This window comes from Phaseolus vulgaris, chromosome 2 (assembly GCF_000499845.2).
Source record: "Phaseolus vulgaris cultivar G19833 chromosome 2, P. vulgaris v2.0, whole genome shotgun sequence".
Lineage (NCBI taxonomy): Eukaryota > Viridiplantae > Streptophyta > Magnoliopsida > Fabales > Fabaceae > Phaseolus > Phaseolus vulgaris.
This window is the reverse complement of record NC_023758.2, coordinates 11269121-11287979: the sequence shown is the minus strand read 5'-3', so window position 1 is coordinate 11287979 and position 18859 is coordinate 11269121. Positions and strand designations below refer to the sequence as shown.

The 18859-nt window shown below is 33.6% G+C and overlaps 1 long non-coding RNA gene across 1 annotated transcript; it reads right to left on the bottom strand.

Moving 5' to 3' along the window:
* Window positions 1-17292: 17292 nt before the first annotated feature.
* LOC137809615 (uncharacterized) lies at window positions 17293-18492 on the bottom strand. Its single transcript, XR_011080789.1, has 3 exons — window positions 18333-18492; window positions 18107-18181; window positions 17293-17329 (listed from the first exon to the last, which is right to left on the bottom strand). It is a non-coding gene; the product is annotated as an uncharacterized lncRNA (long non-coding RNA).
* Window positions 18493-18859: the final 367 nt, after the last annotated feature.

Sequence of the window (18859 nt, the reverse complement as noted above, 5' to 3'; positions counted from 1 at the left end):
GTTCACATTTTTCTGTCATCAAATAATTTAAATAACTTACTTTAGGGGTTGTTGTGACAAAACAAAAAAAATAAATTAGCTGTTAGTTGATAAAATATTTCTTATAAATTAGTTGTTAAGGGATAAATTCTGAGTTGATAAGATCATACTATAAGAGTTTCAAGTTCATAAATTAGTTTGTTAAATTAGAACTATTTAATGAAGTTATTGATAAAATAGTAAAACGGTATAAAAAGATGTAACTATAATTATGCAATTTTTATTATATAAATGAAATTTGTGTTTAGTTATAATTTTAGAACATTTAAATAATTAAATTATTGTAAAAAAGATAATTAAATATAAATTAATTTTAGAAAAAAAATAAATTAGTAACTATACTAACTAAATTAGATATTATTTTATAAATTAAAAAAATATTAGTATTTAAAATAGTTTTTATTATTATTAGAAAATTATGACCTAGTTTCTAAATTATATCTAACCTTAACTATAAATTTCAGTTATTAATTATTTTATATTCTAACTTAATTATTAAATTTATAGTTAAATATTAATTTAGAATATAAAGTAATTAATAATTTAAATTTTGATAGTTAATATTAAATATAATATAAAAACTATTTTAAAAATTTGTATTAATAATAAAAATTATTTTAGATATCAAATAATATTTTATAATTTATAAGATAATATCTAATTTAGTTTTTTTCACTAAATTAGTTGTTATTTAATTTGTTTTTGAAATTTTATTAAATTTTTGTATTTCTATTTTTCTTAAAACTGTATAGTTGTTTATTTGGACATGTCATTTTATTTAAATAAATGTTTATCCAAAAAATCAAATTTAATTTTTATTCAATTTAAATAAATTTTTATCTAAAAATATTTATTTTTGGTTTCTCGATTTAGTTCTATATATTATTGTATGTAATTTTTATAGAAATATTATTTATTTCAATTTATTATGTTAATTTTTTTCAATTTAAACTACATAAAAAAAAGTTAAAATATAACCCAACTAACTTTAAAAGTAGTACAATAATTAACTATTTTTTTTTAAATTGAAATAAATAATAATAACTAAAAATATATTAAAATAAAAAATAAAAAATAAAAAAATTAAATAAGTTAAAATATAATCTACAAACTATAAACTAACTCGAATAATTCGTAACTTACAAACTAAAATTTCCTAAAATAACTAATTTAAAATGTTTTTCTTTATATTAATTAAATTACTTTATAAACTACTACATAACTAAGTTATTAAATTATTGGAAACATTTAAAGTTATGTATATTTGAAATCTGACTCTTTTTTTTACCATGATATGTAGGTACTGATTTGAATATTCATCCTCTTAAATAATATCGACTAAAACATTATCTTTTGTCATTACTTTCGTCCTGCTAATAAATATATATTATAAAAAGAAAAGTCATTTGTTGTAATTCTTTCTATTTCTACTCCTAATTTTATGAATAGACTCTCCTTTCCATTTTTTATCCTCGTAAATATCTTTATACCAAATATATTATCTATATAAATACAAACTTTATTTTATACACCGTGTTATTTTCTAAACCATTCTTGTATATTTTATTTCCCTTCTTTGTTTTCTCAATATTCCTCGAATTTTATTTTAATCTTGTTTCGTTCAACTCTTTATCATACCAAATTGGTTTTTATTTATAATTTACATTTTAAATATTTTAAATATTTGTAATAAGAAAATTATTGGAATTGATCTTTATTAGTGTGTGTTTTACTTAATCAATGAATTTCCAATGTAGTTTGTATTATAATATTATAACATTCACGTCACAAGAAATATTTTAATATCCTAATCCACATTATAAATTCTTTTGTCGTGTAAAAAAAACTAGCAATGAGTCACTCTAATAGTTTTCTTACTACAAGTATTCAGGAGGTTTAAAATTTGAACTAGAAACGAAAATCAATTTTACGTGAAAGTATAGGGACGGAAAACAGGTTTAGTCCTTATTTTCATGTTCTGAAAATAGTTGATATTATGGTAACTTCTTTTTTTTTCAACTTTAATAATTGTTTTTCATAATAATTTTTCTCGAACGAGGTTGGAACCAAGAGAACTATTGGAACTCCTTCTTGGTCGATCCGTCAAGTCTTCACTCCTCCCTCTCAAAATGGGCTCCTCCCTCTCCTTTTGTTGCTCTAACTCTAGGTCTCCACAAAATCCAAGCTCGGATGACACCTGCAAAAGACACTTCGACGCTTAAGTCAAAATTAAGTATTCCACACTCGGTACTCTGAGCACTGTATAATGACGTACCTGATTCTTGGATTTTGAGCCTATTTATATAGTTATTATGGGCATTTTCTTATTGTGCCAGATTATGGAGTTGGGTCATGTTTAGAAGTGCATTACATAACTCTTGATCGCTGATTAGCCTCGCTAACCCTGCTTAGGCATAATGGTCTTTGTGACAATGGGTCGAACCCCTGACACTCAGTGCATTTCTTCACATACTCTGCACAATGGTTTTGAACGGTTGGCCAATAGTAGCCAGCCTTGAGGACTTTGGCGGCCATCGTTCTTCCGCTCGAATGATTCTGACATTCTCCCTTATAGATTTCTCGGAGGACATATTGTGTCTTCTCCTTAGTGATAAACTTTGCACATTGCATATTGTTGAACATGGTGAACCTTGCACATTGTTGTCTCGTCGCCTTCTCTTTTCTGGTTTGCATGTGCGAGCTTCAGGTATTGAATGATTAGGGTCATCCAAGTATTGGCTTCGGTTATGGCCTGACATTCGGCTTCTCCCACGTTGGGTCTTTTCAAGTGGATCTACACCACAAATTTGTGGTGACTCTTCTTTTTGGTTGTGGCAAGCCGAGACAATGCGTCGACCCTGATGACTTTTTACGACAAGTGCACCGCGTTTTTCAGAAGTAATAATTGTCCCTAAGGACGGATATAGATCCCACAAGGAACAATGAATTATCGAGTACAATATTCGGTAAATATAACAACAAAACAATAAAAAGAGTTGAAGTGATTATGTTGGCACTGATCAATAAGAAAACAAACAGAGAATTAGTTGCTTCAATTGGAAAAATAGGGATTAGGTTTCATCTCTCTCACTCTCATGTATTTTGATTAGCATGTCAATATTAAGTTATTTGATTGAAATTGATGCCTGTAGAAAATTCATTTATATCGATCTCTCACATACTTATAAAAACAACTTAGAAATCACAATCAGACGTTAATGGCAATTAACATTTCAAGTCTGTCTCTAGCACTCAAATATGCTAAGTATTGATGTTTAGGTCTGAACCCTAAAAATACCTCTCGGTCATATTTAATATTCTCAATTTGTCACGGAAAGTTAAAAGTAAAACAACAATACCAATAATCAATCAAGAACTGAATATAAATATATAAAATATCATCTCAATACATAAGAGTTTGAGCATATTACTCCCAATCCCAAAGGGTAGAATTAGCCACGCATACGTCTAGCACCTTCCATCCTCCCAATTGAGTTACAATTCACTCTATGGTGTTTTCCTCTCAATCTGGCACACTAGGGTTGTGCCTCTAGCCCTCTATTTATCCTAGTTTTCTAGGGTTAGGTTGCTTCCTGTGTCGCGCTAATGGGTTAAATGATAAAACATAAAAAGGCCCAATCTTTCTTTACATATTTTTCCATTCTGGGACCTTCCAGGTTTCTCTTTTTAGCTCAAATTATTCTCCTTTACTCCAAATCTTCAATCCTCCCTAGAAATCTGCAATTAACACCAAATTTGGGAATAAAATGCTCTTATTCAAATAAAGCTCATAAAAAATGTAAAAATATATAAATTCATAAATTAAGGATTATTTTATATGTAAATTAGCAATAAATCCTCATAAGTGCCTATATTTTAATATGAAATATTACGAAAATTAGACACTTATCAGACCCTCGTGTTGTTCTCTCAACGGATGTGCTCCACCGTTACCCTCTTGACCCGGGCGATGAGGTTGGAGATCGTGTGGTAGTACCTTTGCAGGAAAGGCTCCTTCACCTTGAACTCTCCTTTTATCTGACCGACCACCAACTGGAGTCACTTTGGCATGTTACTTCGCAAGTTCCCATGTCGTAAGCTAAGTGTAGGCCGATCAGGATGGTCTCGTACTCGGCTTGGTTGTTTGTGGGCTTGAAAGTGCTTGGTTCAAGAGGAGGTCACCTGGTCCTTCGAGAACAACTCCAGCTCCACATGTCGCCTTGTTGGACGACCCATCATCATATACTGCCCATCTGGTCGAGAGGTCCTGTTAGCTCAATCGAGAAGTCAGCTAAGCATTGGGATTTGATTACACCTCTCGGTTCATAGCGGATGTCGAACTCTGAGAGCTCCACCGACCATCCTATCATGTGTCCTGCAAGATCTGGATTAGATAAAATTTTGAAGATTGGGTAGTCAATTCTTACCATGATGGTGTGGTTTTGAAAGTAAGGTCCCATACACTTGGCGGTTAGGACAAGGACGAACACAACCTTTTCTATCGTTCGGTACCTCATCTTGGCCGCATGGAGTGTCCGACTAACGAAGTACACGGGGCGCTCTTCCTTCTCCACCTCCTGCACGAGTACTGCACTCGGTGCCTCCTCCGAGACCGACAAATAGACAATTATTGGTTGGTCGGGTCTCGACTTCTGAATCACTGCCAGTGAGGATAAAAACTCTTTCAACTACTGGAAGATTTTTTCGCATTTCACATCCCAGCTGAACTTTGCTACTTTTCGGAGCAGTTACACCATAGGTCTTGTGTGGTCGGCCAGGCGTTGGACAAACCTAGAAAGGGCAGTAAGACGTCCGATGAGTTGCTACACCTCCTTCACGTTTTGAGGGCTTCTCATCTCGATTATCGTCCGACACTTATTTGAATTTGGTCGTGCAGACCCTACCAGTACAATAATATTATCACTATTTTGAAGAAAAAAATAGATTGTTTGTTTCTATTAACATTTTCTAAAACTGTTTTTTAGGTTGAAAAAAATATAAGGTATTGGATTAAGTTGCATCCATCTCATCCCAGACCATAATCACAAAGATGAAAACTACTAGACATTAAAGTCTCTTCTCACACTTCTTTAGCTCTACCAAACCAAACAAATTTAGGTTCATATTGATGTAACCATTGCACACTTGTCATTATCATGCTTAATCGTAGTAAACTAATACCCTAGTGGCACTACCCAACCAACCCTTTTGAAAGTTGAATCATCTTCCCATTTTCTTTTCATTTTACCTTAATTTTTTGGTTTCATAATTCAATTAACTTTTGGGCTAATCTAATTAAATATTGAACCTACATAATTTTCAAGGTCTTGGACTACTAAGGCTTCCAAAAAATAGTTTGAAAAATAGTGATAAATTTTATGCTTTTTCTTCTCGAGTTGTTGGGCTGCATATAACTCTCAGGTCCACTTTTTTTCTTTTTACACCTCTGCTATATATTCTCTTTCTTATACTCAATTTTAGAATAAGATGAATAAAATTTTCCTCTCTCTTCGTTCAACTTTGTTTTTCCTCTGCTTCAGTTCTCTTACGTTCATTCTTTTTCTTGGGTTTCTATTCATTTTTTTTTTACTATTTCTTCTGCAATTGTGCTTTATTTTTCAACTGCATTGGGCTAATTTCTAAGCTGCAGGAAGAATCCTTGCACCACATCATCATCGACGCATCTCACAGGAAGTGTTTCTCTTTTCCGCTCTGTTGTTTTTTATCTCTTCCAATATGGTATCAGAGCTCTTCGTTTGAAGAGATCTGTTGTGCTCTCTGATATCTCCTTTATTCTTATTCATTTTTTTTCTTGATTCTGATTTTTCGTTTTTCGTGTCATCTTGTTCAAATTTTCTTTCCCAACAGGCATGGCAAAAGCGACAAAAGAAACGTCTGATCAATCCACATCTGATCATACTTATTTGTCTCTGCATCTTAACGAGAATCCTGGAATCTGTTTGGTATCACCAGTTCTTGAGTCGACGAATTACCATTCCCGGAGTAGATCAGTCATGACAACTTTGAGTGCGAAAAATAAACTTGAATTTGTCCTTGGCACACATCCCTGCCCAACGAAGGATCATCCTACTTATGCCGCATGGAATCGCTGTAACAACATGGTGGTGTCGTGGTTAGTGCATTCAGTCTCTGTTCCGATAAGGAAGAGCATCATTTGGATGGATTTGGTTGTTGATGTGTGGAACGACCTCAAAACTAGATATTTCCAAGGTAATCTTTCTAGAATTTCTGATCTGCAAATGGAAGTTGCTACCCTATGTCAGGGAGATCAATCTGTTACCGATTATTTTACTAAGCTCCGTATTATTTAGGATGAAATTGAAAATTTTAGACCTAACCCGACTTGTGCCTGTAAGACAAATTGCTCTTGTTATTGTGCTGTTATGACTCTTCTCAATCATAGAAAGTTTGAAGATCAGGCAACGCAGTTTCTTCGTGGGCTAAATGAAAAATATCATAACATCAAGTCTCATGTTCTTTTGATGGAACCTATTCCTCCCATATCGAAGATCTTTTCTTTGGTGGTACAACAAGAACATCAGTCGGTTAGTAATACCTTGGTCACCAATATTAACAATGTTGTTAGTAATATTAGTGTTAATCGCCACCCTAGTTCTGTTTCTATTACTTGTAACTTTTGTGGTAAGATTGGTCACACAGAAAAAGTTTGTTTTCGAAAAAATGGCTTTCCCAATAAGGACAATAAGACATACAAAAATAACAATAATAAAAAAATCTGCACTCATTGTGGTATAAATGGTCATACGATTGAGAATTGTTACTAGAAGCATGGTTACCCACCTAGATATAAATTTTTCAATGGTGGAAAACCCAGTCAGATCAATAGTATTGTGTCTATTGATGATGTTTCTTTTGAAAAATGTCAAAAAGGTCAAGAAGAGGGCAACATTACCCTCACTCCTTTGCAGTACCAGATTCTTTCAGACATTTTCAAGCAAAGTAGAAGTAGTACTGATGACAGCAACGTGGTTAATCCAACACAAGTGAATCAGGTGGGATCTTTCTCCACACATTCAACTCACCAACTAAATGATCAACCTTCAACAGGTAATCTTTCTATCAAAACTAATTCTTGTTGGGTTATGGATTTAGGAGCCATGATCATGTATGAGTTTCTTTATAAAATTTTATCTCATATAAACCTATTAAACTTGTTCATATAAATCTGCCGAATGGTCATCATGTTCTATATGAATATTCTAGCACTGTTGTCTTAATTTTTTTTTATTATCTTAGCAATGTTCTGTATGTACCAAACTTTGCCTTTAATTTGATATCTATCTCGAAAATTACTACAGATTTTGATTACAAATTAATTTTCTCTTCAAACAAATGTGATATACAGGACAACGTTACCAACGAGAGGATTGGTACAGTTAAGACCACAGACGACTTGTATATTCTTGATTCTACTATTTTTTGTAATTCTAGTTTCAATACTGTTGCTTCTTCTTACAGTACTACTGATAAGAACCATAATCTGTGGCACAATAGAATAGGTCATATTTCTGATGAAAGATTATCTGTTTTGAGAACTCAATTTCCTTTTATTACTACAAATAAAACTCATGTGTGTGATACTTGCCATAGAGCCAAGCAAAAGAAATTTCCTTTTAATTTGAGTAGTTCTCATACCAATTGCTATTTTGAATTACTTCATACTAATATTTGGGGTCCTTGTTCAGTCTCTTCGATGTATGGTCATAAGTATTTTTTAACTATTGTTGATGACTTTTCACGTTTTACTTGGCTTATACCCATGGTCACTAAATCTGAAACAAGAATTCATATTGAGAATTTTATTGCATATGTTAAAAATCAGTTTGAAAAAAGTGTTAAAATCATTCGTACGGGGCAGAATTTGCCATGAAAACCTTTTTCTCTTCTAAAGGAATTATTCATCAAACTACTTGTGTTGAGACGCCTGAACAAAATGGTATTGCTGAAAGAAAACATCAACATATCTCAAATGTCTCGTGCTCTCATTTTTCAAGCAAACTTACCTCCTTTATTTTGGAACTTTGTTGTTTTACATGTTGCTGTTTTTTTGATAAACTGCACCCCAACTCCTTTATTAGACAATAACTCTCCCTATGAAAAACTGCACACTAAATCTTATGATCTAACCATTCTTCGTGTTTTTGGATGCCTATGTTATTCTAGCACTATCACAGCTAATAGAAAAAAGTTTGATGCTCGTGCTGTATTTGGTGTTTTCTTGGATTTTCAACCTCACACCAAAGGCTATATTTTCTTAAATCTCAAAAATCACAAAGTTGAGGTCTCAAGGCATGTAATTTTTCATGAACACCAATTTTCTTATATTGAATGTTGATAATAATGAAAGACCCAACAATTTATCTCTTCCTATTCCCCAAAATTATGCCTTTACTAATGACTTTATTCATGATAATACTCCTGGTAGCATTCTTCATAATGCTGAAAAGAATCTTGTGACTGGTAATACTGATTTTACTGGCAATAATGATGTTATATTCAATCTGGTGAACTTAGTGAATCTGGTGTACTTGATGATCATGCTAATGAGGCACAATCTACTGTTCCTAAAGAACAACCTAACACCATTCTCAGGAGATCAACTCGTCACAGGAAAATGCCCATATATCTACATGATTTCCATACTTCATCCATACACACAAATCATGTAAGTACAAAATATCCTATATCTAACTTTGTCTCTTATAAATCCCTATCCACAGACTTTAAAAAGTTTGTTTTTTCTATCTCATCACATATGGATTTGCAATCTTATGAGGAAGCATCAAAGTATCCATGCTGGCAGCAAGCTATGAAGGAAGAACTAGATGCTTTGGAAGCCAATCACACATGGGTAACTACTTTTCTCCATCCAGGTAAAACTTCTATTGGCTGCAGATGGATATACAAAATAAAAAGAAAATCTGATGGCACCATAGAGAGATACAAAGCCCATTGTTGCTAAGGGCTACACACAGCTGGAAGGACTCGACTTCCTGGATACCTTTGCGCCTGTTGTAAAGCTCATCACACTTCGCTTATTACTTGCTCTTGCTGCGACACAAAACTGAGTCTTAAAGCAACTTGTCCTACTACAAAAAAATCCATTACTGGGTTTTCAATCTTTCTAGGCAATTCACTCATCACGTGGAAATCCAAAAAGTAGCAAACAATCTCAAAAAGCTCCTCAGAAGCAGAGTATAGAGCCATGGCAGCTACTACATGTGAAATCCAGTGGTTAATATATCTTCTCCAAGACTTTCGGGTTCCCTATGTTCAGCCTGCCATCCTTTATTGCGACAATCAATCTACTATTCAAATAGCCAACAATCATGTCTTCCATGAACGTACCAAGCATATAGAAATTGACTGTCACATTGTTCGTGAAAAGGTTGCTGCTGGGCTTCTCAAAGTTCTCCCTATTTCCTCCTCCATGCAAGTTGCTGACATTTTCACCAAACCCCTTCCTCCCAACACTTTCACCTTAATACATTCCAAGCTGGGAATGAAAAACATTTATTCCCAGCTTGAGGGGGCTGATAAATTTTATGCTTTTTCTTCTTGAGCTGTTGGGCTGCATGTAGCTCTCAGGCCCACTTTTTTCTTTTTACACCTTTGATATATATTCTCTTTCTTGTACTCAATTTCAGAATAAGATGAATAAATTTTTTCTCTCTCTTCGTTCAACTTTGTTTTTCCTCTGCTTCAATTCTCTTACGTTCATTCTTTTTCTAGGGTTTCTATTCCCTTTTTTGTTTACTATTTCTTCTGCAATTGTGCTTTATTTTTCAATTGCATTGGGCTGATTTCTGAGCTGCAGGAAGAATCCTTGCACCACATCATCATCGAGGACGCATCTCACAGGAAACGCTTCTCTTTTCTGCTCTGAGGTTTTTTATCTCTTCCAATAAATAGCGAGAAGAGAAACAAGACGGGTAGTGCATTGAAATGTGATGACAGGAATGATTTTCGGAGTGATTATTTTAGATTAAAAACGAGAGTGAGAAAAAGTATAATATAAATTGGAAAATAGATAGATGCAAATACAAGAAACCCTTTATCATTAGTTACTCAGATATACTACCTTTATCATATGCATGATCACATACAAATTGTTAACTCTTCATCATCAAAATATTCACATAAAGAATCTTTGATCAACACAGTCTATTAAAAATATAGTATATTTTTATTATTTCAAAATACACATTTAGTTAATAGATGATGAAGTAAATTAAATAATATGTATATTACTATTATTATTTTTAATATTATTTAATAATTTTGATCATATTGAGTTGAGTCTTAAATTTAACATACAAAACCTATCACGTTAAAAAAATTCAATCTAATTTTGTTTGAGCTAAATTAAATTGAATTTGGTTATTCGGTCGAATAAATACACCTAAATAACGATGGAAGGCAAACAATAAATAAATATATATATATATATATAAAGTTTTTATGTTTGATATTATTATGTAACTGACACCTCAAGTAACAACAATCATCTGCCCTCACATAAAAAAAAATATTATTAAAAGTAAAAGAAAAAAGAAAGAAAATATAAAAAATGGGGGGATTAGACCAAAACTTATATGTTAACAAAAACGGGACATAGGTAGATTATACTTATTCATAAAGAATTCTAAAAACAAATTAAAATGAACCTATTATACAAATAAAATGATTCTCTATAAATAATATAAGATTCTTAAATATGATTATATAAAGATTTAATGATATGTTATAACATCCAAATATTTCCTACACATTATACTATAAATTCATTAAAGGGTACGTACAAATGTTATTATAATCCAAAATATAAACTTAAACACTCACATCATATATGTATAAATACGAATATTTAGAAAAGGAAGATCAAAAATAAAAATTTCTACTTTTTTCATATGTCAACTTCTACACATGTACATATATATACTCGTGTACATAGTATAATCATTGTAGTTCATAATACAAACAAACACATACAAGATTAAATTATTAAAATAAATTTCTAACATACAAAAATATATATATAAATAAAAGCAATTAGAATAATAATTCATAAATAATCAAGTTTCTTTTTCAATCAAACATTAGCATATAAAACTTATGTATCAACCACAATAATCCAATTTCATTCTAATATCAATATACAAAAACCATATAGACCACACATGGGTCTATACACCAAGGATATTCAACATGCGGAATATCAAACGACACCTTCTGAAAGACCCATATTAAGTATGTCGTCTCAGAGACTAACATCATATCCAATGCAGTACTTAAATTTACAAGTGAATCCAAAAAATCATGATATCAGGGTAAGTTCAATACAATCCAGGTTGTGTGACTTAAATCATCAGTGAAGCTCGGAGATCTCTGTTACCACATAGGCATCAATACTTAATACACATCAAACATCAGTCCATACATTATCCCAAATGTATGAATTCAATTCCACACCATTTCATCATACAATATCATTCAAAAATTGATCCACAATATTCAAAAGTCTATTTGACATGAAAAAAATAACACTTTAATACTAAATCATCAAAATATAATATTTTTACAAATTTAAATAATATACAAACAAACAACCCAATATATAAACACACAACATTCCTCCAAGAGAAATTGAATATTGGGACCACGTCCCTTCCGCATTCAGATCTTCTATCCTAGGGTGCTATTAAAAAATAATTTTAGCTTCCCTTATCTCAATTGCTTGCTTTCCAAGCAACTTTTAGAATTTTATTCCCCACCGTTTGGATAAGCTTCAAGATTTACGGGCCTAATGCAAATTATCCAAACAGAACAAAATTTCAGTATATAATAGAATAAGTTGAGAGGATTAAACTTCTCAACTGACCCCACCAAGATTGATGACTAAATCCTAAGGAAAAACAGAGAACAAAGGATATTTAGAGTAAAAATGAACTTACTCTGTTTGAAAATCTGATCGGGTAGAAATGTTCCTTAACTCCTCTGCTACAGCGTGGTATGATCAGATTCTAAAATAGATGAGGTATGAAGTGAGAAATTAAGAGAGAAGGGAGAGGAGAGAAGTTGGTAGAGAGAGAAAGTGATTTGGAAGAATGAAGAAGAAAGTGATAGTGTGGGCACGCTGTTTCTGCTTTTTTTTTAAAAAAAAAGTGTCGTTACATTATCTCCAACTACAAAAATTTTCGTCCTCGAATATGAACTTACCAAGAAAGAGATTAGGGTATGATGCTCGTCTCACCTCTTCAATTTCCCAAGTGGAATCTCCAGAGGTGAGATCCCACAATACTTTCACCATGGGAATACTTCTTCCACGAAGTTGTTTCACTAGTGAATCTAAAATTCTGATTGGCTTCACTTCAAACGACAAATTTTCTTTGACCTGGATGGAATCAGACTCTAGAATGTGGCTAGGATCAGGTACATACTTTCTTAGCTGGGATACATGGAAAATATTGTGAATGTTAGCTAAAGAAGGACGCAAAGCAATTTCATAAGCCACAAGGCCTATTCTCCTGAGAATTTGATAAGGTCCTATGAACTTAGGAGTCAATTTCTTGGATTTTAGTGCTCTTCCTACACCAGTGAATGGTGTAACTCTTAAAAAGACATGTTCACCCGCAGAGAATTCTAAAGGTCTTCTTCTTTGATCTGCATAAGATTTTTGCCTGCTGAGAGATGTTTTCAATCTTTCTTGAATCATTTTGACTTTCTCATTGGTTTGTTGTATTAATTCTGGTCCAATTAACACAATTTCACCATCCTGAAACCAGCACAGAGGTGTCCTGCACTTTCTTCCATACAATGCCTCGAAAGGAGCCATTCCTATGCTAGCTTGGTAACTGTTATTGTAAGTGAACTCTACCAAAGGTAGAATTTCATCCCAACTGCCCAAATGATCTAACATACAAGTCCTAAGAAAATCCTCTAACGACTGGATAGTTCTCTCTGATTGTCCATCAGTCTGAGGATGATATGCTGAACTAAGTCTGAGTTTAGTCCCCAAAACTTCTTGAAGCGTTTGCCAGAATCTGGAGGTGAATCTGGGATCTCTATCTGAAACTATGCTAGAGGGTACACCATGAAATCTGACTATTTCATCTATGTAAATCTGGGCCAACTTCCGCATAGAGATTCTCAAGTCTATAGGTAGGAAGTGTGTCGTCTTTGTCAACCTGTCCACTATGACCCAAACAGAGTCATGCTTCCTCAAAGTACGTGGTAAGTGGGTAACAAAATCCATTGAGATACTATCCCACTTCCACACTGGAATGTCTAACTGAGTTAACATGCCTCCAGGTCGTTGATGTTCAATCTTTGATTTCTGTCAAGTCAAGCAAGCAGCTACAAACTTAGCTACATCATTCTTCAGGCCATGCCACCAATAAGACTTCTTGAGATCTTGATACATCTTGGTAATTCCTGGATGTAAACTGAGTTTGTTTTTATGACCTTCGGATAACACTGTTTGCTTTAGTTCATTATCCTCTGGTATGCATATTCTATTTTTGAATCTCAAAATACCATCCACTCCTAAAGAGAAGTCTTTAGCTTTGTTAGTATTTAATAAGCCCATGAAGTTCTTCAATTTTGAATCTTCCAACTGCTTCTCCTTCACCTTCTCCAGAAATTCATTAGTTATAACAAGGGTATTACAACTAATGCAATTTGAAGACATGGAAACCTCCAAATTCATACCCCTGAAATCTTCAATCAATGCTAACTCTCTAATCATAAGCGAAGACATTTGTATCTTTTTACGACTCAACGCATCTGCAACAACATTTGCCTTCCCAATATGATATATTAGCTGGAAATCATAGTCTTTTAAAAATTCAATTCATCTCCTCTGCCTCATATTTAACTCCTTCTGATCAAACAAATACTTCAAGCTTTTATGATCACTAAACACATTAAAACTAACTCCGTAAAGAAAATGTCTCCATATTTTTAAAGCAAAGACAACTGCGGTCAATTCTAGATCATGAGTTGGATAATTTCTTTCATGCACCTTTAACTGACGAGAAGCGTAGGCAACAACTTTCTTATTCTGCATCAGAACACAACCTAATCCCTGATAGGAAGCATCACAAAAAACTTCAAAAGACTAATTGGTATTAGGGATTGTCAATACAGGAGCATTAGTCAACCTTCTTTTCAACTCTTTAAAGCTTTTCTCACATTGTTCAGTCCATGCAAAAGGATGATCCTTTCTAGTCAATTGGGTCAAAAGAGCCACTATTTTAGAAAAACCTTCTATAAATCTCCTGTAATATCCTGCTAACCCGACAAAGCTTCTAATTTCTGTAACTGTTTTAGGACGTTCCCACTGAAGTACAACCTCCACTTTAGAAGGATCTACTGATATTCCCTGTGCAGAGATGACATGTCCTAAAAATTGTATTTCTGACATCCAAAAGTCACATTTTGAAAGTTTAGCATATAACTGTTTTTCTCTCAAAATGTTCAGGACGGTTCTAAGATGTTCTGCATGTTCTTCCCTTGTACGAGAATAGATCAAGATATCATCTATGAACACTACCACAAACTTATCAAGAAAATGTCTGAATATCCGATTCATATAATCCATGAAAATAGCTGGAGCATTAGTCACCCCAAATGGCATAACCAGAAATTCATAGTGACCATACCTTGATCTAAAAGCAGTCTTCTGAACATCTTCCGCTTTCACTGAAATTTGGTGATAACCTGAGCGCAAATCTATCTTAGAAAAGACAATTGCCCCATGCAACTGATCCATCAAGTCATCAATTCTAGGAAGAGGATATTTATTCTTTATTGTCAACTTGTTTAATTGTCTGTAATCTATGCATAGACGTGACGAACCATCTTTCTTCTTCACTAATAGCACTGGAGCTCCCAATGGAGAAACACTAGGTCGAATGAATTGCTTTTCCAATAAGTCTTCTAGTTGTTTCTTCAATTCAGCTAACTCCGCTGGTGCCATCCGATATGGAGAAATTGACACAGGGCCTGCTCTGGGAATCAAGTCTATTGCAAACTCTATCTCTCTTTTAAGTGGAAGTCCAGGAATCTCATCAGGAAATACATCCATAAACTCCTGAACTACAAATATATCTTTTTGTACTTTATCAGTAAATATAGAACAAGTCAAGAGCATAAAACATTATGCACCTTCTTGTATCTCTCTCTCAAACTGATGAGCTGAGATAACCTGTATTCCTTCTAATTTAGGGAAAATTAACTTCTTCCGACCACAATCTATAAGGATATGATTAGTAGACAACCAATTCATTCCCAATATAACCTCCAAATCTTTTAGAGGTATACAAATCATGTTGATCTTGTATCTCTGCCCATCTATAATTACTGGACATTCAGCACACATGGAAGAAGTTACTATAATACCTTCTGTTGGTGTAGATACCACCAACTCAAATTCTAATTCTCGGACTGGCAACTTAAGTTTCTTAGAACAATCAAAAGATATAAAAGAATGGGTTGCCCCAGAATCAAACAATACAGATAACTGTGTTCCAAGGATAGAACAAATACCTCTAACAAGGCTATCAGACTGTGAAGCTTCAGCTCCACTAATAGCAAAAACTCTGCCAGCAGCTTTGAGTTTTTTATTACTATTTTGTTGTACTTGTTGCACTCCGCCAGAATTTGGAGCTCCCAATTTGACACGACAGTCTTTTGTTGCATGACCATACTTGTGACATCTATCACATGTCACATTTGACACTGGATGAGGGAAAAATCTAACAACATGTGGCCCACCGCATCGAAAACATCTGAAACTAGGTGGTGATTGAGAACTGGGTCTTCCACTGCTATAAGATTGAGGTCTGAAATAAGGTTTCTTTCTATCTTCATATTTAGGCATGCTTTTAGAAGGTCCTCCCACTTGAGGCTTAGCAAGTCTGCTACCACTTTTCAAACTCTCCACTACTTTTGCTTTCTCCACTAGAGCAGGGAAATCTCTAATGGACATAGGAATCACCACTACTTTAAGTTCTTGCTTCAACCCAAACTCAAATTTTCTACATCTCCAAGCCTCAGTCATGGTCTGGGTGTAGAATCTAGCTAGGTGTTTGAACCTAGTAGCATATTCAGTGACTGAAAGATTTCCTTGTTCCAACTGCATGAATTCAATTTCTTTTGCATACCTGACACTATCAGGAAAATACTCCTCCAGGAATCTTACTTTGAAGTTCTCCCAAGTGGCATCTTCTCCTTTGTCTTCCATCATTTGCTTCATGCCTATCCACCAAAACTCAGCTTCTTCAATAAGCATATAGATGGCATAAGATAATTTTCTCTCTTCAGGGCATTGAGTAGCTTCAAAGATTCTTTCTATGTCTCTCACCAACTGGTCTGCTCCATCTGGATTTACCTTGCCATTAAATCTGGGTGGATTATGTCTTAGAAAATCCTCCAGACTAAAAGTATGGAGTTGTTGATGAAGTTGAGATGCTTCTGCTGCTAATCTAGTTGTTTCTAATTGATGAAGGGCAGCCTGATGCTGTTGTGCCATAGTAGCACTCTATTGTTGCAAGGCTGTTGCCATCATCTCTATTGCCCGAGCTAAGTTGGGCATATCTACTGGTGGAGGAGGAGTAGGTGGTCTACGTGCCATCTACTAAGCACATAAAGAATTGGGTTAGAAATTACTAAAATTTCCAACTACATCTTTAAGACAAATTAACTTCAAAGAAATAATCATACGAAACAGGTAAAAACCAATCAAAACTTATCTCTAAAATGTACTCTAGCTACTTAGAATTAAGATAGAAAACAATCTCGATCTAGTCATGAGTGTGTGCACCCTCACCACTCTATCAAGATTCTTTTCATTCTTAATACTTTCATCTTTATTCATAACAATTAACTTGACTCGAACACAAACAAGATTTCAAGAAAAACAACTTTGTCAAACATCTTATTAGAAACTTTTAACTAAGTCTTGAGGCTAGACTTAGACAAAAATCTACACGCAAGAGAAACAAAATAAACCCACTACCCTCAGGTTATCCTAAGGATGAACCGCTCTGATACCATTAAATGTAACACCCCATAATTTACATATAACTATTACAATACCGATTCTACATATTTCTATACAAGCTTACAGTTTTTCAAAACATTCTTAATACGTGATTTGGACATATAGAAATACAAATATTTACAATATAAGTTTCAAAATCAACGCCTTAAAACTCTTATGATCCTCAGACACCTGTAAGATCATCTGCTCGTGTACGTAGTACAGTCATCGCAGTTCAAACACAACGAGAAAAGCAAGGGTAAGCTAATGAAAATAGAATTTTATAATATAAGCAATTAAATCAAAAGAGAAAACCAAGTTACATGATCAATTTCTCAAATTATACAATCTTCTTCAAATCCCAACATTAAAACAATCACATAGATCTCACATGGATCTACACATCCAAGATATTCAACAAACAACGTCTTCCGGAAGACCCGTATTAAGTAAGTCCTACCAGAGACTAACACCTAATCCAAAGATTACTAGTGAATCCAACAGAAAGGATCAGGGTAAGTTCAATACAACCCAAGCCGTGCATCTCATATGTCACGGTGTGCATGAACTCCCCCATCAGCTTCTCACCACCTGATATCTTAGTCTATGTGACTTAGATCATTAGTGAAGCTCAGAGATCTCTGTTACCACATAGGCATCAATACTTAATACACATCAAACATCAGTCCATACATTATCCCAAATGTATGAATTCAATTCCACACCATTTCATCATACAATATCATTCAAAAATTGATCCACAATATTCAAAAGTCTATTTGACATGAAAAAAATAACACTTTAATACTAAATCATCAAAATATAATATTTTTACAAATTTAAATAATATACAAACAAACAACCCAATATATAAACACACAACATTCCTGCAAGAGAAATTGAATATTGGGACCACGTCCCTTCCGCATTCAAATCTTCTATCATAGGGTGTTATTAAAAATTAAATTTAGCTTCCCTTACCTCAATTGCTTGCTTTTCAAGCAACTTTTAGAATTTTATTCCCCACCGTTTGGATAAGCTTCAAGATTTACGGGCCTAATGCAAATTATCCAAACAGAACAAAATTTCAGTATATAATAGAATAAGTTGAGAGGATTAAACTTCTCAACTGACCCCACCAAGATTGATGACTAAATCCTAAGGAAAAACAGAGAACAAAGGATATTTAGAGTAAAAATGAACTTACTCTGTTTGAAAATCTGATCGGGTAGAAATGTTCCTTAACTCCTCTGCTACAGCGTGGTATGATCAGATTCTAAAATAGATGAGGTATGAAGTGAGAAATTAAGAGAGAAGGGAGAGGAGAGAAGTTGGTAGAGAGAGAAAGTGATTTGGAAGAATGAAGAAGAAAGTGATAGTGTGGGCACGCTGTTTCTGCTTTTTTTTTTTTAAAAAAAGTGTCGTTACAACCTCACATAGAACATCAAGAAATGTAACCACATCATTCTCTAATCTATATTATTTGTGCTAAGGTTTTACCAAAAACATAATTAGCTCCCTTTACCTAAAATTCCTTCTTCCAAAGAAAAATTCAGCTTAAATAAGAGAATCACTCAAAATCTAGAAACATAGAACAAAGTATATAAACATGATCAAATGTTAGTATGAGGTTAACCAAGATGAGATGATCAATTTCTCAATTGTACCATGATTGATAAAATCATAAAAAATAAAGATAATAGAAAATATTTGGAGTAAAAATAATTCCTAACT